The sequence below is a fragment of the Schistocerca gregaria genome, chromosome 1 (genome assembly GCF_023897955.1).
Source record: "Schistocerca gregaria isolate iqSchGreg1 chromosome 1, iqSchGreg1.2, whole genome shotgun sequence".
Taxonomy (NCBI): Eukaryota; Metazoa; Arthropoda; class Insecta; order Orthoptera; family Acrididae; genus Schistocerca; species Schistocerca gregaria.
Window position 1 is genome coordinate 680794578 of NC_064920.1, and position 22283 is coordinate 680816860.

The window sequence follows — 22283 nt, forward strand, 5'->3', positions numbered from 1 at the left end:
GAAAACTGAAATTAAGATTTGCGTGTCATTTTCTTTTAACTGATAACATGTCAAATCGTTCCAGCTCCATATACAAACTAATTCTGAGTGTTTTTTTCACAATCTTTAATTTTTTTCTTTATTATTATGACCTCTTATCTTGCTTTCAGTAGCTTTTTCAGCTTTAGCAACTTGTTGCCTGTCCACCTGTAGCAGCGCAGTTTTCATGATCTCCACAGTTTTGATGCCTAGTCTCCTCATGGTTTTTAAGTTGCTTGTTACTCCATCATTAAAGCATGTTATGGTGTCCATTACACCAATCTGAAAAGCTGAAATGCCAACAAAAAAAGTTTTTGGCAAGCACTCCCCCATGTGACTATAGACGCTTTCATTCGGATTCTGTATTTTGCCATGTAAACATTTTTCTATGAATTTAGAATCTGAAAGATGTTCTACCATAACAGTTTGTGGCATGGGGTGTGCATGTGTGTGTTTTTGTCCATTTGCTTCATACCTATTATATTTGCAACATTACATGTTTCCTTTTGGGCAGAGGCTGTGGATGACCATCAGTGGACACACTGTGAAACAGTTACCCAAATTGCTTTTTTCGTATCACTGACATTTGTGCTGTTCCTCCTGATGGCTATACCATAATATTCTGTGAGGTTTTCTATTTCTAATTTGTTGAGTCTGCTTTGTCTACCGTTGCTTTATCATCAGAGGTTTTTTTTTCCTCTCATGTCTTTGCACAGTTTCCTAAGTCTTACCTCCACACCCCACATTTCATTTTTAATTTCAGTTTCACCATACGGTTTAGCAGCCACAACATTATTGAAGCCTGCATAATCGCCGTCACAGAGGTGGTGAGTGTATTTCACATCATGTCTAGCAATTGATATACAGTATAACCCCACTTTTACATTCCTGGAATTAACTTTTCCTGCTGCTGACGACACTTTTTATCGGCTCTGTCAAATTTCTTATGCCTACAATGTTAATTTACACCTGACTTTGCATCAACATATTTATAATTTTCCTGGGATTTACGCATTACAAAAAAAAAAAAAAAAATGTTTGTGGAGAAAATATGATGCTGGCATAATGTTGGCCATCCAGTAGTATTTACAAATATTAAGTGGTTAAGTTTCTTGACAACAGGGCACAATTCATGCTGTATCTCCCGCCGCTGCTAAGCTCTATGTGGCGTTGTGGCTCATAGGTGTAACTAGGTTCATTCGAATGAAGATATCATGACCAATCACAACCATTTCCAAACTGTCTCTACTGTGGAAATGCAATTTCGTGATTGTTGTGATCATCGTGACACCTTTGTCGAACCACATGTAGCATGTTCCGGCATATGGGGCACATGGAGCAGTAGTTGACACTGTCATTCACTTTGTGTGGCTCAAATGTTTTTAGTGTAAACACAGCCCCTACGTATTTTTTTCATTCTGAACAAAACTTGTTTCGAGAATTTACTCTCATTTTCAAGTGCAGTTGGCAGCTGCAGGCTTTCCAAAAACATTGATTATAATCCGATCGAAATAAAGTCAAATGTTTCCACTTCCCAGACAGTTATCATTTACAGTAACATCAGCGGTTTTTATTAGATAATAAATCAGATAGTGAAAAGTCCCTGACAAATCTTTTGATGCTTACTGTGTACATACATCATACATGAAGTCCAAAGGGGTATCCTATATGTAACTTTTACAGCTTAAAACATTATTTTCCATGTTTTACATTTTCCCGCATTTTACACCTTTAAGTCCTTTGAAAACTGTAAAAGTGGGGTTTCACTGTAGATTCATTCAAATGAAGATATCATGACCAATCACAACCATTTACAAACTGTCTCTACTCCGCAAATGCAGTTTTGTGACTGTTGTGATCATTGTGACACCTTTGTTGAACCATATTTAACGTGTTTCGGCTTATGGACACTTAGAGCGCTAGTTGACACTGAAGAGATGCCGAACAACACATATTCAAACACCATACAAAGTACTTATTACATATCTTCACTTGACAACAAGAAAAACTTCTCGTAACACGTCATGCTAAGCACGTAAAAATAAGTCACTAGTGCACTATCTCATTATTTAAATAATAACAGCTGCAGGTCTTCAAAAAATCGATTATGACATATGAAATTCAGACAAACATTCCAACTTCCCAGACAGTTATCAATTCCAGTTACATCAGCAGTTTTTATAAGATAATGAACCTTCATTAGATAATAAACAAGTCCCTGAAAAGTCTTTTGATGCCTGTTATGTACATATGTCATAAATAAAGTGCCAAATATACAACTTTTACAGCTTAAAACACTATTTTCCACATTTTACATTTTCCCACGTTTTACAACATTTTTTGAAGTCCCTTGAAAAGTGTAAAAGTGGAGTTTCACTGTACTAAAAATAGAGACTCTCCCCTTGCTTTCTATGCCACCACTGAAATCTTCAATGTTTTTGCCACATTTTTGTTGATTTATTTTACTGGCACAATCTTGTCGTGTTTTGTCAGGCATTCATAGTCCCGCACCTTCCCTGTATCTACAGGTAAGTGTGACAACTCCATTCAGTAATGTATGGCCTCTCTTCTGACGGAACCATCCACTGTACCAACAATATCAGTATATTGACAAATATCTACAATTTCTTTCACTGCCCTCTGCATAAATGCTTCAGTAAGTTCTGTTAGGGGATTACGGTAACATTTATAATACCTCTCAAATTTGACAGGTGGAGGCAGGAGGTCCACCAAAGCACAGGATATTCGGGCTGCTTTCCTTTTCTTCCCTTCCCAATACATCTCATGGCATAAGCAAGGCTAATATTCACTTATGGAGGAGGAGGAGATTAGTGTTTAACGTCCCGTCGACAACGAGGTCATTAGAGACGGAGCGCAAGCTCGGGTGAGGGAAGGATGGGGAAGGAAATCGGCCGTGACCTTTCAAAGGAACCATCCCGGCATTTGCCTGAAGCGATTTAGGGAAATCATGAAAAACCTAAATCAGGATGGCCGGAGACGGGATTGAACCGTCATCCTCCCGAATGCGAGTCCAGTGTGCTAACCACTGCGCCACCTCGCTCGGTAATATTCACTTATCTTTTGTGCATGTTACAGGAGATGTCAATGTACATTTTGGTACTTTACACATTTGACATGCCACTACAATTTTGCTGGCTAGGTTTCTTCTCTTACTTATGTCCTCACTATAATAATCGATTTTTCACTCTTACAGTACTTACATTTAGCAACAAACAAAAGTAATTCCAAAATCCCACACTTATTAATTAAAATATAACAATTATTTTCAATATTTTCAACATTAGCACAGAGTTCAATTTCGGTAAGATGGATGAACTTGCATTTTGAAGCAATTCCTGGCAAACGTTTAGGCCTAACCTCACTTCGCAAGGCATAACAATGTCTTCATTTTTGCAATTACCAACAACTTGCTTGTGTTGATTACCATAAAATTTACAACTGCAAATTAAAGATTAAAGTTCTTAGTTTTTGGCAATTCACACTGTAAAATGGTTGAAATACAAAGTCACAACAAGTTAAGAAAAAATTCACACACACGCACACACATTACCTCATGTAATCTATTTACATCAACAGAAAGACTGACTGCAATTAATCCTAGCTCATAGTACAACCAATATTTTCTCCAAAGGTATTGCACAAATAAGTTGCTATGGAAATAGCTGTGTCAAAATTAAATAATGAGTCATTGTGGGAAAAGCTTTATGTTTGACAGTAGTGTGACAGCTAGGCATTCACACCCGGATCTGCCTTAGAAAGGCATTTAAACATCAAAATAATGGAGTATTATACAAAAAAGTATGTTTTTAGACTCAGAAAGAATAATGGAATGTCATCAAATAAAAAAATTCAATCTTTTGGGCCTTCATGCCATCCAGGTACCTTAAACTATTTTTCTTTGAAGAGTCCCCCCCCAGAACAACAGTAGTAAGACTGAAAATAAAAGCCATTAAAAATTTTGTACCTGAAGTACTACGGCTCTTTCACATACTAAAGTGCCCTGTATATGTCTCTGCTTCTCTTGATGCAAAATGATGCTTTTACTTCCTTTGTTTCCTGATAGATAAATCGGTGGTTTACAAAATTTCAACACACACTGTATCTTATCCACTCTCAGAAATGAACCCCTCTACACTTAAAAAGTTTATTCCACATTTGTTTTCTTTTACATCTTTTTTTCTACATACATTCTCCACTGATACATCTTCTTGACTCTATTCTCCTTACATTTGTGTACTTGTAACTGTCTTCTTGTTTTATACCAAGAACACATTTCAGACACTTTTTGTGAGACAAAGGAGTATGAAACACAAAAGTAACAATATTTCACAACATGTATCTTAAAATTAGTTCAATACAACACAATGCTGATATATCAACATACACACGACAGAGTTTATATCATTTTATATGAATTCTGAACTACCGCTATAGTAAATTTGGCATGCCAATGCAGCACCTTTTGTAACAGTGAGTTCTAGACAGACAAGGGTGGTTTTTTTTTTTTTTTTTTTTTTTTTTTTTTTTTTTTTTTTTTTTGCTAACAGTAGGTAACATTTGTCTCTGGTACATACACAACAAAGAAAGAAATATTCTTCTCCAGTATCTTAAGACCACATCACTGTTCATGTTCATATATTGTAACATTCAACTGGTGCTCTGCATGTTGGACAAGAGGTATTAGCCTGTGGAAACACATTACAAGACAAGAAATTTAAACTGGTGCTATCCAAACAAAATAAATATTTGACACATCAACTAGTAACAGAATCCTAAGGTTCCTACATAGGTACAACTATGTCTTGCAATCTTATCACTTATAGCCTACTGCAGCAGAATTTTAATTGCTTTGTGACAACAAAAGTAGCAAGTGAAAGGAAGTGCATAGTCATTAATACTAATCATCATGTTTGTTTCCTACACCACTAATACTTCTCTGAAGCTATTCAATGCCCTTTCACATGTAAGTCACCACTCCTTTCACACTGAAGTGACAAAAGTCATAGGACAGTGATATGCACATGTACAGATGGCAGTAGTGTCATGTATACAAAGTATAAAAGAACAGCACATTGGTGGAGCCATCATTTGCAACAAGTGATTCACGTGAAATGGTTTCCAATGTTGTTACGGCTGCACAACGAGGATTAACAGATTTTGAACATGGAATGTAGTTTGAGCTAGCTGCACGGGGCATTCCATTTCAGAAATTGTTAGGGAATTCTCTGAGATTCATGATGTCAAGAGTGTTCTGAGAATAACAAATTTCAGGCACTACCTCTCACCAGGGGCAAAGCAGCAGCTGGCAGCATTCACTCAATGACTGAGAGTGGCTGTGTTTGTGTAGAGTTGTCAGTACTAACAGACAATGTGTCAAATAACTACAGAAATCAATGTGGGATGTATGACAAATATGTCTTTAAGGACTGTGTGGCAAAATTTAGTGCTAATGGGCTATGGCAGCAGACAACCTACACGGGTACCTTTGTTCACAGCATGACATCGCCTGCAGCACCTCTCCTGGGCTTATGACCATACTGGTTGGATCTTAGATAACTGCAAAACCGTGGCCTGAGAGTTGGCACAGACTCCACAAAGCCATAGATACAAGTTGTCAACAGGGCACTAAGTATTCCAGTGGATATGATAACATATCAACAAGGTTAATCAAAGGTACCCTCCGCCACACACCGTCAGGTGGCTTGCAGAGTATGGATGTACATGTGGATGTATCTTAAGTTATCTGTGTAATCAATCTCTTTTCAGTGAAACATTTCCAAACAGGCTAAAATATGCTGAAGTTAAGACCCTTTACAAGAAGGTGGATAAAGAGATACCATCAAACTATCAACCAATTTCACTTTTGCCTGCTTTCTCACAAAACATCTAGAAAGGTTGTGTTCAAGCGTCTCCTTATGCATCTGATTGCAAATAATATATTGTCCAAGTCACAGTTTGGATTTCTTAAGGGTTCTGATAAAGAGAAAGTTATTTACACTTACAGTGAGAATGCACTTAATTCAGTAGTTAATAAATTAGAGGCTACGGGCATTTTCTATGACCTGTCAAAAGCCTTTGACCGGGTGAACCACAGCATTCTCTTAAGTAAATTAGAATATTATGCTGTCACTGGCAATGCTGTGAAATGGTTTGAGTCTTATCTATCTAACAGGAAACAAAGGGCGTCGTCGTGAAATACCTGTGTAGTAAGCAGTCAGTCTTCATCTGACTGGAAATTAATTACATGTGGTGTTCTTCAAGGTTCCATCTTGGGTCGATTGCTTTTTCTTGTGTACACTAATGACCTCTCATCTGTTACATTGCCAGATGCTAAGTTTTTTTTTGTTTGCAGATGATACAAACATTGCAAGAAGTGGCAAGTCAAGTAAAGATTTAGAATAGCTGCTAATCAAATTTTCACTGACATTAATAAGTGGTTTAAAGCTAATTCACCTTCATGCAACTTTGAGAAGACCCACTGTATGCAGTTCAGAACCTTTAAGAGATTTCCTTCCAGCATGTGTATAACATATGAAGACATGCAGATTTAGGAGGTTATGGGATTACAACTCGACAATAAATTCCATCGGGAAGAGCATACCACAGAATTGCTTAAGCACCTAAACAAGTCTGTATTTGCCATGAGAATGATGTCAGATGTAGGAGATATAAATATAAAAACCTTACATACTTTGCTTACTTTCATTCTATTATGTCATAAGGGATCATATTCTGGGGCAATTCGTCAAACCGAGGAAAGGTTTTTAAGGTGCAACAGGATGTGATAGGAATCACTTGTGGTGTAAGTTCCAGAACATCATATAGAAACTTGTTCAAGAAACTTTGTATTCTAACCACTGCTTCTCAGTATATTTATTCCTTAATGAAATTTTTTGCCAGTAATACGTCTCTATTCCCAACCAATGACTCAATACATAGTATCAATACTAGGAATACGAACAGTCTACATAAAGATCTAAAATCACTTACCTTGGTCCGAAAAGGGGTCCAATATTCAGGAACACACATTTTCTATAAATTGCCAGCAGCCATAAAAAACTTGGTTTCAGATAAAGTATGGTTTAAACAGAGTTTGAGAGACTTTTTGATAGGCAACTCCTCCTACTCCATGTATGAATATCTTAACAGAAACTGTTACACCAGATTACATAAAAATATCTGTTAGATTTCAGTTCTGACAGCACTTGAACACAACAGTCAAGATTACGTATTTTGTGTATGATATATTTGTTAATAGTGCCTAACAGTGTTTCATTCTGACAGCATGTTATTTCTGTAAACATTAGCTGTTCTGGTTTACTGCATTGTATTCACCTATTTCGACAATCTCCTGACAAATGATAGGGTAGTAAGTATTATATTCAAATGTTTTATGTTATATTTTCTGACATGTTCCACATCCACGAGAATCATCTCAATTTTTGGGTCTGTGGAACGAAAACTGAATCTAATTTAAAGCTGGTGGTGGCTCCATAATGTTGTGGGCTTTGTTTACATGGAATGGACTTACTCCTCTGGTCCAACTGAACTTATCACTGACTGGAAATGGTTATAGTCAGCTACTTGGAGACAATTTGCTGCCGTTCACGGACTTCATGTTCCTAAATGACAATAGAATTTTTATGGATGAAATGCACCATGTCACCGGACCACAACTGTTCGCAACTGGTTTGAAGAACATTCTGGACAATTCAAGCGAATGATATGGGCACTTAGATCAACTGACATTCTGGAACATAACTGAGAGGTCAATTTGTGCACAAAATCCTGCACCGGCAACACTTTCACAATTATGGACAGCTAGGAGGCTTCTGCAGGACACTTCCAATGACTTGCTGAGTCCATGCCACAGCAAGTTGCTGCATTATGCCAAACAATAGGCAGTCTGACATGATATTAGGAAGTACCTCGTGACTTTCGTTGCCTCAGTGTATTACTGGGAGAATAAAGCACATGTTTAACACAAAACAACTGAATGTTTAACACAAAAAAATTGAATGTACAAAATGATTGTCACACCATGCACACAATTAAGCCCAAATATGAAAGCTTGGTACAACACTAAGCACTAAAAGCATATTCATTACAAACATCACCTAACATCCACAAAATGAATGCTGCTATTTATACTAACACTGAATATTGCGAACATAGGAAATCTCAAAACCTTTCAGAAATGATAAGTACTAGATAACAAATAATAGGTGGTTATCAGGTTTGAACTGGAGATCCGCAGCAGCCAACCAGCAACCCAAACCACTACACCACACTGCATGCAGCATAGCCCACTACATTGCTCCCTCTCCTGAAGAAACAGTCACCCGCTATTACAGAAGTTGTCTTTGGAACTAACTACAGCACCCTGGATCTAGATCTTGCAAATGGTCCAGCACCGGTCGATTCTTGCATTCTTGTCGTGGTGGGTCTCAAGCCCTGATTGTAACCTGTGCCTCAGAACTAGTGAGGCTTCATATAGAAGACATAGATAATGTGTCTGCGCTTTTGTCTTTCTACATCTACATTTATACTCCACAAGCCACCCAACGGTGTGTGGCAGAGGGCACTTTACGTGCAACTGTCATTACCTCCCTTTTCTGTTCCAGTCGCGTATGGTTTGCGGGAAGAACGACTGTCTGAAAGCCTCCGTGCGTGCTTGAATCACTCTAATTTTACATTCGTGATCTCCTTGGGAGGTATAAGTAGGGGGAAGCAATATATTCGATACCTCATCCAGAAACGCACCCTCTCGAAACCTGGCGAGCCAGCTACACTGCGATGCAGAGCGCCTCTCTTTCAGAGTCTGCCACTTGAGTTTGCTAAACATCTTCGTAGCGCTATCACGGTTACCAAACGAAGCGTGCCGCTCTTCTTTGGATCTTCCCTATCTCCTCTGTCAACCCGATCTAGTATGGATCCCACACTGATGAGCAATACTCAAGTATAGGTCGAACAAGTGTTTTGTAAGCCACCTCCTTTGTTGATGGACTACATTTTCTAAGAACTCTCCCAATGAATCTCAACTTGGTACCTGCCTTACCAACAATTAATTTTATGTGATCATTCTACTTCAAATCATTCCGCACGCATGCTCCCAGATATTTTACAGATGTAACTGCTACCAGTGTTTGTTCCGCTATCATATAATCATACAATAAAGGATCCTTCTTTCTATGTATTCGCAATACATTGCATTTGTCTATGTTAAGGGTCAGTTGCCACTCGCTGCACCAAGTGCCTATCCACTGCAGATCTTCCTGCATTTCGCTACAATTTTCTAATGCTGCAACTTCTCTGTATACTACAGCATCATCCGCAAAAAGCTGCATGGAACTTCCGACACTATCTACTAGGTCATTTATATATATTGTGAAAAGCAATGGTCCCATAACACTCCCCTGTGGCACGCCAGAGGTTACCTTAACGTCTGTAGACGTCTCTCCATTGATAACAACATGCTGTGTTCTTTTTGCTAAAAGCTCTTCAATCCAGCCACACAGCTGGTCTGATATTCTGTAGGCTCTTACTTTGTTTATCAGGCGACAGTGCGGAACAGTATCGAATGTCTTCCGGAAGCCAAGGAAAATAGCATCTACCTGGGAGCCTGTATCTAATATTTTCTGGGTCTCATGAACAAATAAAGCGAGTTGGGTCTCACACGACCGCTGATTCCGGAATCCATGTTGATTCCTACAGAGTAGATTCTGGGTTTGCAAAAACGACATGATAGGCGAGCAAAAAACATGTTCTAAAATTCTACAACAGATCAACGTCAGAGATATAGGTCTACAGTTTTGCGCTTCTGCTCAATAACCCTTCTTGAAGACTGGGACTACCTGTGCTCTTTTCCAATCATTTGGAACCTTCCGTTCCTCTAGGGACTTGCGGTACACGGCTGTTAGAAGTGGGGCAAGTTCTTTTGCGTGCTCTGTGTAGAATCGAATTGGTATCCCGTCAGGTCCAGTGGACTTTCCTCTGTCGAGTGATTCCAGTTGCTTTTCTATTCCTTGGACACTTATTTTGATGTCAGCCATTTTTTCGTTTGTGCGAGGATTTAGAGAAGGAACTGCCGTGCGGTCTTCCTCTGTTTAGCAGCTTTGGGAAAAGGAGTTTAGTATTTCAGCTTTAAGCGTGTCATCCTCTGTTTCAATGCCATCATCATCCCGAAGTGTCTGGATATGCTGTTTCAAGCTACTTACTGATTTAACGTAAGACCAGAACTTCCTAGGATTTTTTGTCAAGTCGGTACATAGAATTTTACTTTCGAATTCACTGATCGCTTCACGCATAGCCCTCCTTATGCTAACTTTGACATTGCTTAGCTTCTGTTTGTCTGAGAGGTTTTGGCTGCGTTTAAACTTGGAGTGAAGCTCTCTTCGCTTTCGCAGTAGCTTCCTAACTTTGTTGTTGAACCACGGTGGGTTTTTCCCGCCCCTCACAGTTTACTCAGCACGTACCTGTCTAAAACGCATTTTACAATTGCCTTGAACTTTTTCCATACACATTCAACATTGTCAGTGTCGGAACAGAAATTTTCGTTTTGATCTGTTAGGTAGTCTGAAATTTGCCTTCTATTACTCTTGCTAAACAGATATACCTTCCTCCCTTTTTTTATATTCCATATTCAGGGATGCTGCAACAGCCTTATGATCACTGATTCCCTGTTCTGCACTTACAGAGTCGAAAAGTTCGGGTCTGTTTGTTATCAGTAGGTCCAAGATGTTATCTCCACGAGTCGGTTCTCTGTTTAAGTGCTCGAGGTAATTTTTGGATAGTGCACTCAGTATAATGTCACTCGATGCTCTGTCCCTACCATCCGTCTTAAACATCTGAGTGTCCCAGTCTATATCTGGTAAACTGAAATCACCACCTAAGACTATAACATGCGAGAAAATTTATGTGAAATGTATTCCAAATTTTCTCTCAGTTGTTCTGCCACTAATGCTGCTGAGTCAGGAGGTCGGTAAAAGGAGATAACTATTAACCTAGCTCGGTTGTTGAGTGTAACCTCCACCCATAATAATTCACAGTAACTATCCACTTCTACTTCACTACAGGATAAACTACTACTAACAGCGACAAACACGCCTTTCTAAACACCGTCTGTGCCTTTGTAAAAATTTCGGCAAAATTTATCTCTGGCTTCAGCCAGCTTTCTGTATCTATAACGATTTCAGCTTCATTGCTTTCTATCAGCGCTTGAAGTTCCGGTACTTTACCAATGCAGCTTCGACAGTTTACAATCACAATACCGATTGCTGCTTGGTCCCCGCATGTCCTGACTTTGCCCCGCACCCTTTGAGGCTGTTGCCCTTTCTGTACTTGCCCGAGGCCATCTAACCTAAAAAACCGCCCAGTCCACGCCACACAACCCCTGCTACCCGTGTAGCCGCTTGCTGCGTGTAGTGGACTCCTGACCTATCCAGCGGAACCTGAAACCCCACCACCCTATGGTGCAAGTCGAGGAATCTGCAGCCCACACGGTCGCAGAACTGTCTTAGCCTCTGATTCAGATCCTCCACTCGGCTCTGTACCAAAGGTCCGCAGTCACTCCTGTCGATGATGCTGCAGATGGTGAGCTCTGCTTTCATCCCGCTAGCGAGTCTGGCAGTCTTCACCAAATCAGATAGCCGCCGGAAGCCAGAGAGGATTTTCTCCGATCCATAGCAACACACATCATTGGTGCCGACATGAGCGACCAACTGCAGATGGGTGCACGCTGTACCCTTCATGGCATCCAGAAGGACTCTTTCCACATCTGGAATGACTCCCCCCGGTATGCACACGGAGTGCACATTGATTTTCTTCCCCTCTCTTGATGCCATATCCCTAAGGGGCCCCATTACGCGCCTGACATTGGAGCTCCCAACTACCAGTAAGCCCACCCTCTGCGACTGCCCGGATCTTGCAGACTGAGGGGCAACCTCTGGAACAGGACAAGCAGCCATTTCTGGCCGAAGATCAGTATCATCCTGAAACAGAGCTCGAAACCGGTTCATCAGACAAACTGGAGAGGCCTTCCGTTCAGCCCTCCGGAATGTCTTTCACCCCCTGCCACACCTCGAGACAACCTCCCACTCCACCACAGGTGAGGGATCAGCCTCAATGTGGGCAGTATCCCAGGCAGCCACAGTCGTAGTCCAATTGGGGGATGCATGGGACGAGCTGGCTGTCCCCGACAAACCCCCATCCGGACCCCCACAGTGATGCCCATTGGCAACAGCCTCAAGCTGTGTGACCGAAGCCAACACTGCCTGAAGCTGTGAGCAAAGGGATGCCAACTCAGCCTGCATCCGAACACAGCAGTTGCAATCCCTATCCATGCTAAAAACTGTTGTGCAAAGAACATCTGAACTAATCTACGGAGAGCACAAACAATTTGACACAAAATTTAAATGGTCATTAAAATACAAGATTGCCTAATACATGCAGTAATGCTGCTACTTGCACACTGATGACACACTGCCCGGCACAGAAGGAGACTACGTGATTTTACACTATTCAGGTACTAAAAACGCGATGCTACAGTCTCAAATACTATAATATGACTGAAATTTATGAATTAAACAATAAAAGTACCAAAAACATGCAAAGAAATTAAGAATTAAACTATGTAACAAATAAGTGAGCTAAGAGTATACGACTTGCTGCTGCAGCTGCTTATCCAACGGCGGCAGGGAGCACACTGGCTGTGACCAACCGACACTGGCCGTTCAAAACAAAAACAGAAGACAGACAACTACGGAATTTTACACTATTCAGGTACTAAAATGCGATGCTACACTCTCAAATACTATAATACACCCGAAATTTATGAATTAAACAATAAAAGTACCAAAAACATGCAAAGAAATTAAGAATTAAACTATGTAACAAATAAGTGAGCTAAGAGTATACGACTTGCTGCTGCAGCTGCTTATTCGACGGCGGCAGGGAGCACACTCTTTTTGATGGTTATAATCCCTAATTTATTATGTGATGTCTAACAAGCAACACCGAATACAATATGGCCAAAGTAGCCTTGAGTAACTTTTCTGGTAGTCCCACTTGCCAAGCACGTATAAAAATTCATACCAAGTATCCCAAAGATTGTATCTCATTGGCCAATGCTTGGAATTATGTGCTCTGTCTTTCTGGTTCTGATCATGAAGTGTTTCACTAGTCATTTCGAGTACGTCCAGTTGAAATGGTTAAAATGCATCCATTTTGTCATTTTGGTTTTGCGACCACTCAGCAGAAAGAACTGTGTGAAGTCTCTAGTGTTCTGCTTTGCTGTGCTGTATGCGAGTATCACAACAGACAGTATTGTATCCCAGTCTCTTGGTGGGACATCTATGTACAGAGAGTGTATCTTAACATCTTACTAAAGTCTTCTGCAAGGTCATTTGTATAGGGGTGACCAGGTTAAACTGTCCAGTGGTACTAGTCTCAATTGGAAAACTTTACCATGAGCAGAGATCATCACACGGGGCACTCTGTGCTTTAGATGACATCTTCTACAAGGAAATTCATAATTTTTGGTACGTTGCCAGTCAGCAGAGCTTTGGTGACAGTGAGCATGCTGGTGACAGTGAGCCTGCGAGACAGTCATTGTCGACTATAAACAATGATTCCTATTTATCAAGTCTGGGCACTTCCCCTAGAAGTAGATTCCAGTTAAGTGGAATGGTGGTGCTGCAGGCAGAATTGGTACCAGATGTCCCTGTGATAACTACAGTATGTGCTTCCATTCCTGATAATCCTCACGGAAGGTCACACAGAATGTAACAGATTAATAGAGACCTGGCACGTTACCTGCATCTGATTCTGTCCAGAGTCTTCACAAATCACAGGCAACCAGATATTGAAGCATTGTGGAGAACCTTCTGGGTAGTAGGCCATATATCAGATGGTGTGATGGGCAACCATTTCTACCCCCATCAGACCATGGTTCCTGTTACACAATGTTCTGTTCATTAATTGAAATTCTCAGTTCTGTTCCTCCTCTTCCAAGGCTTTTGCAGTTTTCACCAATGCTGGATCTTCCCCCTACTGAGCAGCAATGTATTTTAAAGCAGTCACAACAGATTTCATCCACACTGGTGTACCATTTAACCAGTCAACCGAAATAGACAATGGTGGTCTGTCTCATTGGTAAATGATTTCCATACAGATAGGCCAGAACTTGTTGATGGCCAAAACAACTGCAAGGCACACTTTGTTAATTGTAATGTAGTTCTTCCCTGACTTTGAATTCTCAAAATATAAGCCACCACCTTTTAAGCTCCTTCCTGTATTTGTACTAGAATTGCACCTATCCCATGACTAATGGTGCTGGTGTGAAGTTCTGACTTGGCATTCTTGTCGTGCATTGCTATGACTGGAGAAGACATTAGCATCTCTTTATGGACAAGATAGTACAATTTTGCACCTCGTTTCTGGACAAATATGGTGTCTCTCTGCAGTTCTTGCAGGGGACATGTCATTGTACCTAAATCACCAGTACTATGAGCACATTCCATGAAAACTTCTCACATAATAAATGTGCAAATGAAGCAGAAAATCTGTGACTGCTCTTATTTTCTTCAGATCGGCACAGACTCCATCACAACTCACTACAGGAACCCAATATTCATTTCTACGGTAGCAAAGTGGCACTTCTTTTTTATTCAGGCAGAGGCCTGTAGTCTGAACACAGTTGACAGACGGCTTAGATGTTCTTCAAATGCCTCTGGAAGTATGATAGTGTCATCCAGATAACAGAGCAACATCATCCATTTATGTCAGAACGGGTTGTCCATCATATGTTGGCTGGAGTGTACATAGTCAAAACAGCACAAGTTTGAATTCAGAGACAGTCAGGAGTTGTGAAGGCAGTCTTTGGCGAGCCAGCCTCTTCAACCTCGATTAGTCAGTAGCCTCTCTGCATGACCATAGTTGAGAAATACTTTGCTGCTTTTGAGCAGTCTAGGATGTAATCAATGTGCAGAAATTGTTAGACATCTGTTTTCGTGATTTTGTTTATTTTTTGGCAGCTCATGCAAAAAAAAAGTGTGATGAGCCATTCTTCTTTTTCACGGACCAAGGATTATCTGAAAGCTCAATGACATCATCTTGCAGTACCTTCTTCACTTTCTCTCTGATTATTCAGTGTTCAGCTGATGACACCCTATACAAGTGCTGACTAATTGGTGGACAATCTCCAACGTCAATACGGTGTTTTGTCATGGACTGTTTGAATTGTCTTTTGTCCACTCTGGATTTGAAAGTGTCCAAAAACTAGTGCAACATTGTTCCTCAAGGTCACATCCTATTGGTAGTTCGATAGCACCCTCCTCCACTGTGTTATCTGTATAAATGGAATATGATTCTTTATCGATGGCATTAAGCTGCTCTTGCTGGACTGGCTTGGCTTTTCCTACACATAACTGGCATCACAGTTTTACCACTGACTACAATGTCAATGAGATCTCCTGACATCACTTTGACTGTTGTCCATGGAGGAATTACTTCACTTCCACAGATGATTGCCTCACTTACTTTTTTTCTGAATCTGACAGCTATGTGAGCAGCTGGTCTAGACCTGACCAGTGATATGTCTGCACCATTGTAACATCATAACCACATCTGAGTCCAAATCTGGAACTATCACTGTCAATGAAGTACAACATTAGCACTGACAGCACGTTTATTACAAACACCCATGTATAGCTAGAACATAACTCCTGGGCATTTTATTTTATTTACTCGATCGGCATTTACAAGGCGAAATATTAAATTTGAACATTACAGCATTAAAAATAAGACGTTCAGCTTTACCTAATTACATAATACAAAATACAAAATTTTATACTATATGACTTATTTTTTTAGCCATTCAATGGCATTGTCCGTGAGATTATGTATATCCTCCAGTTCACCATTAAAACCATGCACAGTACACTCGATCAAGTGGGCCATTGATTGATTGAGTCCACATTCGCACTGAGGGTCGTTCGCGAGGCCCCATGTTGTCATCATCTCCCTGCATCTTCCGACACCCGTCCTCACACGGTTCAGCGTAGTCCACACTCTTCTGGGAAGCTTAAAGCCCTCTATTTGTATGCTTGGGTCAGTAACTAGTTTTTTGTTCTTTACTGCGCTTCTACTCCATAAACTTTTCCATTCATTTTCTGGGTCGAAGGGAAACACCTCTTCACCTATTTGCCATAGAGGTGACCTCGATCTCAGGCGGTTTTTTGGTGTCAGGTCCTGATGTATGGGTAGGTTTGGATTTGCCAGTATTTTGCTATATTCTCTTGACAGCAGCTGATTTCTTCTGATTTCAGGTGGTGCTATGTTGGACAGTACGGGTAGCCAATCTATAGGGGTAGGTTTAAGTGCTCCCGATATTATTCTCATTGTTTCTCTAAGCTGGATATCGATTTTTGATACATGCACACTTCTGGCCCATACAGGTGCACAATACTCGGCCACGCTGTATACCAGTGCCAAGGCAGAAGTTCTCAAGGTATTTGCATCACATCCCCAAGTGGTTCCGGTGAGTTTAGCTAGAATGGCATTTCTAGTTTTCAGTTTTTGTTTTGTGTCCTCTAGATGGGCTCTGTACGTTAGGGATCGGTCGAGCTTCACTCCAAGGTACCGAGGATTGTCTTCATGTCTAATGGTCTGGTTATTCATGCAGATGTTCAGCTTTCTCTTGGCTGCTCTGTTATTGAGATGCATGTTTACACTTACTGTCTTGTCTGGATTTGGTTGGAGATGCCATTTGGTGTAGTATAGGTGCAGCAGGTTTAGGTCTTCGTTCAATTTCCACTCTATTGTTTCAAAATATTTGCTTTGATAAGCTATTGCCATATCGTCCGCATATATAAACTTACGGGACGCTGTTTCTAGGATATCCGCAGTGTACAAGTTAAACAATAAGGGGGCCAGTACCGAGCCCTGTGGGAGTCCGTTGTTGAGCGCTACGCATCTGCTGGTTCTGCCATTAAGAGTAACTCTAATTTTCCTTCCAGTTAGAATGTTCTTCATAAGATTATAGGTCTGGCTGCTCTGAGTTTTTTCCATCAGTTTATAAAGTAGGCCATCCCTCCACACTGTATCGTATGCTGAGGTTAGATCCAAAAGGACAACGGCAGTTTTCTTCTTATCCTGATAACCCTTTTCGATAAAGGTTGTGAGGGCAAGGACTTGATCATAACAATTTCTTTTAGACCTAAAACCTGCTTGCTCCTTTGGCAGGGAGGGTTCTATATATAGGGAGAGTCTGGTCATCAGAATTCTCTCAAATAATTTATATACAGTGCATAAAAGAGAAATTGGTCTGAAATGTGTGGGGTTTTCTCCAGTCTTCCCTGGTTTCAGGACAGCGACTACCTTGGCTTCTTTCCATATAGAAGGTAGTTTGTTCTGCTTAATGCACTGAGAGAAGAGTTTTGCTAGCCAGTTTCTTCCTGCTGGTCCTAGATTTTTAAGGAATTCTGGTAGGATTCCATCTACTACTGCTGCTTTGCCAGGTTTCACTCCTTTCAGTGCGTTATTGATCTCTTGAAACTCTACATCTTTTATCAGATCTGTGTTCTCTTGTTTGTTCTTCATTGCCTCTTTTATCATATGATCGAAGTCCTTCTTTTCAGATGTTCTGGGCAGAAAAGTTTCTATTTATAGACACATCAAGTATTCCAGAATGTGCAAACATTACAAATAAACAAAATTTTGAAAGCCTTCTGGCAATTATAAATACTAAATACCAAATTGCTGATGGTGGGGTTTAAACTGAAGACCTGCAGCATACCTGCCAGCAACACTAACCACTGTAACATGTTGCATGCAGCACAGCTCATGTCAATATAGAAGAACATTGCCAAACAAGGGAGGAATGATGGAACCTACAGCAGAAACTGAAATGAACAATTTTATGAAAATTAAGTTTTAAACAGCACAGGGCAAAGTCTGTACTGTTTACAGCCTAGTACAGACCAAAGGCTGGATAATACTTCCACAGACTGTGCATCAGTTATGTTGCATGCTTATTCAAGCAGATGCAACAAAGTTAGTGTCCATGTCATTTGTGGGTGACATTGACAGTGACAGAGATTGTGTTTCATGACAATACAGTGTCATCGTAACACACAGCAGTTTCCAGTAACATGAAATTATGAAGCACACTTAATATTAAACTCAAAAGCTTTGCTAGTTTAAGGAAGATAATGTTTTGACAGACTTTTTAAAAGTTGCACCTGAGAAGATGAAAAACTATCATTTTGGACATAGTTTTAACAAATTTGTGACTTTGTACATGTCTATTCATAACTTTTCTAACTTGATTGCAAGATTTATTTTTCAATGAATCTCGATACATTACATATTAGCCTCATCATCATATCCCCATCACCACATCTGTAACAAAACAGTAATGAGCAAAGAATTCTGATGACCAGAAATAGCTAATTCTAGCCCATAACATTGTTTATTTAGGTATTTTTTTCACTTGCAACTGACATTTTGCCACAGATCTGGTGAAGGGGCATTTTTCTGGGAGGAGGAGGAGGAGGAGGAGGAGGAGGAGGAAATTTGAGTTTAATGTCCCGTCGACAGCAACGTCATTAGAGATGGACGAGAAGCTTGGATCATGGGAGGATGGGGAAAGAAATTGGCCAAGCTCTTTCCAAGGGGACAATCCTGGCATTTGCCTGGAGTGATTTAGAGAAATCAAGGAACTCTAAATTGGTATGGCCGGACAGGGATTCGAATCATCGGTGTGCTTATCACAGTGCAACATAGCTGATTGGCACTTATCTAGGGTCAGTTTGTGACATTCAATGTCTGAGGGCATGAGTACACTTGGTCACCTTGCAAACAGAGCCGACAGGCTGAGACAAATGAAGATGTGGCCTTCTATTCACAATGAGCAGTTTATGTGCAACCCAGCAGGCCTGGAATGCCAAATAAATCACATGAGAAAACTTGGTCATTTCATTTGGAGTGAGTAAGAAGGAACTATACTAGATGAAACACTTGTATATATTGATGGCTACAAGGAGGATTTCGCAAAAATATTTCATGAATGTCACTTAATATAAGATGAAATGTCATACCAGTACACGTTCAAAGCATATTGATTTTGAAACCTGATATTGTCACTAATTTTTTCAAGACAGACAGGCATCAGTTAGTAGTTCTTTTTCTTCACAGATGTGATTGTACTTGTTGGGATAACATTTTTAATGTCACTACAAGTAGTGTGGTATGCACTCAATGTGCATGTTATCCTGACTTAAATACTTGCTAGTGTTCTATATTCACACACACCTGAGTATAAAAATATTTGGAAACACATGTATTTTGCCTTTGGAGCTTGTTTATGAGATGAATTACCATGTTAAAAAAATTAAAAAATAATGCTCTGCAGATAGTAGACACACCTGTTTTACATTTGAAGTAGTTATACACAAAACAGTTAAAAATTAAACATCATGCCAAATTAAATGAAACGTTAAACAGGTGTCCATTTTAGATTTGTAACAAGTATTCAAACAATGGAAAATCCAGGATGTAATGTAGCAATACTGTGAAATGGAAAGTTGCCACTCACCATATAATGGAGATGCTGAGTCACAGATAGGCACAACAAAAAACTGTCACAAATAATAGCTTTCGGCCAGTGAGGCCTTCGTCAGAATTAGATGGCAAACACACACACACACACACACACACACACACACACACACACACACACGTGCAAATGTAACTCACATACACATGACTGCAGTCGTGTGTGAGAGTTGCATTTGTGTGTGTGTATGTGTGTGTTTGCCGTCTAATTCTAACAAGTATTCAGACATTTGTAGTTTTGTTCCTATCTTTTCAATAGTTCCTGTGGTTAAATTCTCATGCTAACACTGATTGAGACATCAATAAACAGAGAAGGCTGGGAATCTGAGATAATGACCGCCACAAACAAGCACAGAGGACAAAAGAGAGAACTGTGCAGGCTAAGTGTCAGCATACACAGATGCTTTCCTTCTTACATGTAAATACCATTTGAAAGTTTTTATTATTTCAATCTACCAGTTCTAATGCCGACAGGCCAATATTTTAGCCCAGATTTGTGGAAGATACTCTAATGAATTATCGATGTTGTTGGTCTACTTTCTTAAGTGGTCAACCAGCCAGAATACCCTCAGTTATTTTGGCCCTGTCATTTATTTATTTGAGGCAGTTCTAGAACACTGATAATATGAATGTGAGGAAAAATTAGAGAGAAAATGTGGTTTTAACTAAGTGCATAACTGATGTTTCTCTATGTTTTCTATATTTCAATCACATCCATGACAGCTGCACTTAGTGAGTAGTGCACTCTCTCTCTCTCTCTCTCTCTCTCTCTCTCTCTCTCTCTCTCTCTCTCTCTCTCTCTCTCGCCCCCCCCCCCCCCAATCCAAACAGTATTATTTTCTTAAGTTTATGTTATAGAAAGCAATTACTACACACAAATCAATGAAGCAATTGATTGTTACCACCAGGGGTAGCCAAGCTGCTTATAGTACTGTTCAAACCAAGGTGCTGGAGGTAACAGCCACCAAGTGTTTCTGCTCTTCCAAAACAAATATCTCCATAATTTGATTATATGGATTTCAGGTGCTAAACTAGCTGCATCTTATCATCCACTTAACAATGAGTGATAAATAATATGACCACATCCAATTCCTTCATGTATTGGATAGACAAAGACCCAACACTTATTTGGCTGCAACATTTACTGAAAGCCAACACACACTAATTTGTACCCTACATCTTTATTCACCAAGTAACAGCTTCGTACCTACACAGTAGCTTTGAAGTCTTTGACCAAGAAAGCTAATATACACTGAAACAACACAGCAACCTTTTTTGCGCAGGAATGAGTATACCAATCATAGCTGAAACTGAACATTAGGCTGAGAGATGAAGAAGAAGAAAAACATTTGAGAAAGTGTTCCTCTCACACATCAGCAGAAACTGAAAGGTCATTAAGGAAAAATCTAAAAGGTGTATTCCAGCCACCACTTAAAACAGAACCTTGTCAAGGCCTACAAAGGATATTATAAGACTTGATATACAGCACATCAGTGCAAGACAATGAAATATTCACTTTCCTAGCTTTCGCAACTATTAGTGCCTTCCTCAGAGTGGAGAAGAAGGGAGGGGGGGGAGGAGGGTAGAGGGAGGAGGGGAGAGGGAGGGGGTTGAAGAGGGAGGGGGAGGGAGAGGGGGAGAGGGAGGGGGAGGTGGAAGGGGAGTGGGAGTGGGAGGGGGAAGGGGAGTGGGACGGGAGGGGGAGGGAGGGGGAGGGGAAGAGGGAGGGGGAGGGAGAGGAAAGGACAGGCCGGGAGAGAAGGGAGGGAAGTGGAGAGGTACATTTTGGGGAAGATTAAAAAAGAAGGGCAGGTGCCTCAGATCCAACAATGAGAGGGACTCAACTGTTAAGGACAATGGAACATGGGTTACAAAGATGAAACCAGAGGTGTGACAACATAGGATCAAAGTTAGTATACTGTAAGCACTTCAGTCCAAAAATGATGAAAGTGAGAAATACAAATTAAGATAAAAGAAATAAACCGAGCAATTAAGAAGATAGAGAAGGTGTGGACTGGACAGGAAAAAGAGGAAAGCAATAATGGATGATGTCCAAGCAGAGTAGGGCACCAATGTGGAGCTACAGTTATAAAATGACAGTCAGTTAGTGACAAGAGTGGGGAACTTTTGTCTGACAAACTAGAACTTCTTTGGGTGTTTCTAGGTGTGGGGTTATCTCTAACTACACTTCTTCTTATTACCTTACATTAATGGCATTATGATACTTTTAGTGCTGTTGAGCTAATAGTAAAGTACGAGGGTCATCCCAAAAGTAAGGTCTCCTATTTTTGTTATAAGTACAGAACTCTGTCTGTGTTGCAGTTGGTCACACTGTTACGAAGAGTGCTTAAACATGTGCACGCCACGTCGAGGCACTCAATCTTGGCTTGGCAGCCATTGAGAATGAAGCTCCCATTGGATGTTAACGCGAAGTGCAAATTACACGCAGTTATTCGGTTTTTGAACGCAAAGGGCACTGCGCTGATTGAAATCCATCACCAATTGATGGAAGTGTATGGTGAGTCGTGCATGGATGTCAAAAATGTTCGTAAGTGGTGTAGAGTGTTTGCAGCTGGTCAGACTGAAATTCACGAGTGGGAGACTGTCAATTTCTGAGAAGACAGTGTTGA

General features: G+C 40.4%; 1 long non-coding RNA gene across 1 annotated transcript in view; it reads right to left on the minus strand.

Annotated features, from left to right (window-relative positions):
* Positions 1-4169: 4169 nt before the first annotated feature.
* The window catches only part of LOC126363250 (uncharacterized), a 31374-nt gene continuing 13260 nt past the window's right edge, over positions 4170-22283 (minus strand). Inside the window, exon 3 of the long non-coding RNA XR_007566242.1 lies at positions 4170-4724. This is a non-coding gene — a long non-coding RNA (uncharacterized LOC126363250). The remainder of the gene's footprint in view (positions 4725-22283) is intronic.